General features: G+C 46.9%; 1 pseudogene; it reads right to left on the reverse strand.

Moving 5' to 3' along the window:
* Positions 1–375: 375 nt before the first annotated feature.
* LOC120366830 (acyl-CoA-binding protein pseudogene) lies at positions 376–4,705 on the reverse strand (annotated as a pseudogene).
* Positions 4,706–5,194: the final 489 nt, after the last annotated feature.

Here is a 5,194-nt window from a genome sequence, read left to right on the forward strand (position 1 = left end):
CAGCCTCCCGAGTAGCTGGGATTACAGGCACGTGCCACCACGCCCAGCTAATTTTTTGTATTTTTAGTAGAGACGGGGTTTCACCATGTTGACCAGGATGGTCTCGATCTCTTGACCTCGTGATCCACCCGCCTCGGCCTCCCAAAGTGCTGGGATTACAGGCTTGAGCCACCGCGCCCGGCCTATTTATTTGTTTTTATAGTAACAAATACACTTTTCATCGATCTCAGATAAAAACTAGCCAAGGAAGGCCAGTAATCGTTTTAGCCCCTAACCTGTTAGAGCCGTATGGTGAGCAGCCTTGAGTAGCGGGGTTAACTGGTTATTTTCCCGAATTCCCACCATCCACAGTATTAGAAAACACAAGGCATTGTCTCAGTTTAGGATAAGCACGTGGCCTGGCGACCAAATCCCGTGTGTTTTCTTTAGCTCTTCTACTCTGTTGACGTGAGCTTTCGTGATATCTTCCTTGGTAGTCTCAGCTTATTCCAGGCATTCCACTTGGCTTTGCCGTTGAAGTCTGACACCCGGGCTGTGCTGTGTTTATGTCACCCGCAGCCGCTTGTCTGTCGTGGCCATAGAGGAACAGCACCTCACCGTCTGCTGGCTTGGTCTTACGGTGCTTAACTTCCTCTGTAGCTTTCTCAAACTCAGCCTGAGACCTCCTGACTGGCTTGCAAGAACTCCAGGGAGCCCGAGGAGGAGGCCAGGAGCAGGAGGCGATCTATTTTTATTTATTTATTTTTTATTGTCCTTTAAGTTCTGGGGTACCTGTGCAGAACGTGCAGGTTTGTTACATGGGCATACGCGCGCCATGGTGGTTTGCTGCACCCATCAACCTGAAATCTACATTAAGTCTTCTCCTAATACTATCCCTCCCCTAGCCCCGCACCCCGTAACAGGCCCCAGTGTGTGATGCTTCTCTCCCTGTGTCCATGTGTTCTCATTGTTCAACTCCCACTTAGGAGCGAGAACATGTGGTGTTTGGTTTTCTGTTCTTGCATTAGTTTGCTGAGAATGATGGTTTCCAGCTTCGTCCATGTCCCTGCAAAGGACATGAACTCATCCTTTTTTATGGCTGCATAGTATTCCATGGTGTCTATGTGCCACATTTTCTTTATCCAGTCTATCATCGATGGGCATTTGGGTTGGTTCCAAGTCTTTGCTAGTGTTAACGGTGCCACAATAAACACACATGTGCATGTGTCTTTATAGTAGAATGATTTATGATCCTTTGGGTATACACCCAGTCATGGGATTGCTGGGTCAAATGGTATTTCTAGTTCTAGATCTGTGAGGAATCACCACGCTGTCTTCCACAATGGTTGAACTAATTTGCACTCCCACCAACAGTGTTAAAGTGTTCCCATTTCTCCACATCCTCTCCAGCATCTGTTGCTTAGAATTGTCTTGGCTATGTGGGCTCTTTTTTGGTTCCATATGAAATGTGAAGTAGTTGTTTCTAATTCTGTGAAGAAGGTCATTGGGAGCCTGATGGGGATAGCATTGAATCTCTAATATTACTTTGGGCAGTATGGCTGTTTTCACGATTTTGAGTCTTCTTATCCATGAGCATGGAATGCTTTTCCATCTGTTTGTGTCCTCTCTTACATCCCTGAGCGGTGGTTTGTAGCTCTCCTTGAAGAGATCCTTCATATCCCTTGTAAGTTGTATTCCTAGGTATTTTATTCTTTGTAGCAATTGTGAATGGGAGTCACTCATGATTTGGCTGTTTGTCTGTTATTGGTGTATAGGAATGCTTGTGATTTTTTGCACACTGATTTTGTATCCTGAGACTTCACTGAAGTTGCTTATCCGTTTAAGGAAATTTTGGGCTGAGACGATGGGGTTTTCTTTTTTTTTTTTTTTTGAGACGGAGTTTCGCTCTTGTTACCCAGGCTGGAGTGCCATGGCACGATCTCGGCTCACCGCAACCTCTGCCTCCTTGGTTCAGGCAATTCTCCTGTCTCAGCCTCCTGAGTAGCTGGGATTACAGGCACGTGCTACCATGCCCAGCTAATTTTTTGTATTTTTAGTAGAGACGGGGTTTCACCATATTGACCAGGATGGTCTCGATCTCTTGACCTCGTGATCCACCCGCCTCGGCCTCCCAAAGTGCTGGGATTATAGGCTTGAGCCACCGCGCCCGGCCGGGGTTTTCTAAATATACAATCATGTCATCTGCAAACGGAGACAATTTGACTTCCTCTCGTCCTGTCTGAATACCCTTAATTTCTTTCTCTTGCCTGATTGCCCTGGCCAGAACTTCCAATATTATGTTGAATAGGAGTGGTGAGAGAGGGCATCCTTGTCTTCTGGCAGTTTTCCAAAGGAATGCTTCCAGTTTTTGCACATTCAGTATTATATTGGCTGTGGGTTTATCATAAATAGCTCTTGCTATTTTGAGATATGTTCCATCAATATCTAGTTTATTGAGAGTTTTTAGCATACGGGGTGTTGAATTTTATCAAAGGCCTTTTCTGCATCTATTGAGATAATCACAGGGTTTTGTCTTTGGTTCTGTTTATGTGATGGGGTGCGTTTATTCATCTGCGTATGTTAAACCAGCCTTGCATCCCAGGGATGAAGCTGACTTGATCATGGTGGATAAGCTCTTTGATGTGCCGCTGGATTTGGTTTGCCAGTATTTTATTGAGGATTTTCTGATCGATGTGCATCAGGGATATTGGCCTGAAATTTTCTTTTTTTGTTGTGTCTCTGCCAGGTTTTGGTATCAGTGTCTGGCCTGATAAAATGAGTTAGGGAGAACTCCCTCAATGAAGCCAGGGCTGGTTTTTTGAAAAGATCAACAAAGCCGGGTGCGGTGGCTCACTCCTGTAATCCCAGCACTTTGGGAGGCTGAGGCGGGTGAATCATGAGGTCAGGAGTTTAAGACCAGCGTGGCCAAGATGGTGAAACACTGTCTCTACTAAAAATACAAAAATTAGGTGGGCATTGTGGCGGGCACCTGTAATCCCAGCTGTTCGGGAGACTGAGGCAGAGAACTGCTTGAGCCCGGGAGGCGGAGGTTGCAGTGAGCCAAAATCGCACCACTGCACTCCAGCCTGGGTGACAGAGTGAGACGCCATCTCAAAAAAGTAAAAATAAAAGATCAACAAAGTAGACCGCTAGCCAGAATCAAATAGACTCAATAAAAAAATGATAAAGGGGATATCACCACTGATCCCACAGAAATACAGACTACCATCAAGAGAATACAGACTGCCATCAGGCACACACCACCATGTCTGGCTAATTTTTGTATTTTTTTAGTAGAGATGGGGTTTCACCATGTTGGCCAGGCTGGTCTCGAACTCCTGACCTCAGGTGATCTGCCCGCCTCGGCCTCCCACCGTAACCTACCACACTTTCTGCTTTCTATCCCCCACAAATCATAGCATGCCATACACACTCTTCCACACCTTGCTCTTTATCCTTTAACATGTTTCAGGGCGTCAGACTCTCCTATATCAGCCTTCAAAGGGCTCTCCCTCTCTGCCCTCCCGTGTTCCTCTGGGCAGACACACCCGCACCTGTGTGTTCATTGCTGCCTTTTGCACTGTGTACCTGCAGGGTTCTGTGCAGGGAGAATCCACCTCAGGTGTTTCAAACGGAAAGGGATTTTAACATAAGGAATTAGGAATTCACAAAATCATTGGTAAAGATTCATGGACTTGAGAGAAACAATCACTGAGAGAGAGGGAAGGTCAAGGCTTTCTGGGGCAAGGCCATGCCTCCACCGCAGTCCCTGATCCTCCGCACTCCCACAGCCACAAATCAGGCACTGAGATGGCAGAACCCACTTTCATACCCATGCAGCTGCAGAAAGACAAGAGCCCATCTTTCTTCCACTTTCCAGTTCCACAAGAATGCGCTGATTCGCAGAGAGAAAGTCACATCCAGAGGAAACCTGGGAAATAGTTTCTAGCTTTCCAACTGCTCTGGTCTGAATGAACCCCCAACATTCATGTGTTGCACCTGAACTCCAATGCAATAGCGTTAAGAGGTGGGTCCTTTGGGTGGTGATTAGGTCAGGTGGGCTTCTGCCTCGTGAATGGGATTAAGACCTTTATGAAGAGGCTCTGAAGGCCGGACATGGTGGCTCACGCCTGTAATCCCAGCATTTTGGGAGGCTGAGACTGGTGAAGTCAGTATTTCAAGACCAGCCTGGCCAGCATGATGAAACCCCATCTCTACTAAAAATACAAAAAATTAGCCAGGCATGGTGGCACACGCCTGTAATGTCAGCTACTTGGGAGGCTGAGGCACGAGAATTGCTTGAACCTGGGAGGCAGAGGTTGCAGTGAGCTGAGACTGTGCCACTACACTCTAGCCTGGGTGTGACACAGAGTAAGATTCTGTCTCAAAAAAATAAAAAGAAAGAGGCTTTGTACAGCGTTCAGTTCAGCCCCTGCTTGCCCTTCCATCCCTTCCTCCATGTGAGGACACAGTGTTTATTCCCTCCCAAGGCTACAGCACCATCCTGGAAGCAGAGAGCAGCCCTGACGGACACCAAACCTGCCAGCACCGTGGTCTTGGACTTCTCAGACTCCAGAACTGTGAGCAATACACTTCTGTTCTTTGTAAATTACCCAGACTAGGTATTTTGCTAGAGCAGCATGAATGACTAAGACACCAGCCATCTAAACAGAAGCTCGAAGGAGCTGATTCCACTAGCCAGTACCTTGCGGGTCTTCCACGCCATGGCATCAAAAGCAGCAAAAGCTTTCACCTAATACCATGCAACTGTGCCACACACACAGACACAAACACACACACGCACCCTCTCCCCAGAAGGGAAAACCTGATGTTCTGATCAGTCACTCTCCAGCTGTGAGTGGTGTTCACTCCTCTTCTGGGCAGAAATCCCATGAGGCTGATTATAAAGTCACCTATCCCCAGTGCACCCAGGACCCCCAGAGGCATAGGTATCATTTGCATTATAGACTTTTCCAACAGTGCCCTCTCAGAGTTGTGCATTGTGCAGCCTGGACAACGCTACATGCTGACCCCGTGTCCTATATTTTATGTAGAATAGTAAGGAAAAGAAAGAAGGAAATTAGTTAATATTAGCAAAAATGAACAGAATAAAGGAGGAAAAGTGTGTGGTGATCCTTCACTCTGCCATAGTTGGTATTCATAATTTCCTCCCTCCACCGTCTATCCATAGTCTCTCCCCCTCAGCCAGCACCTC

Source organism: Saimiri boliviensis, chromosome 17 (genome assembly GCF_048565385.1).
Source record: "Saimiri boliviensis isolate mSaiBol1 chromosome 17, mSaiBol1.pri, whole genome shotgun sequence".
Classification (NCBI taxonomy): Eukaryota; Metazoa; Chordata; class Mammalia; order Primates; family Cebidae; genus Saimiri; species Saimiri boliviensis.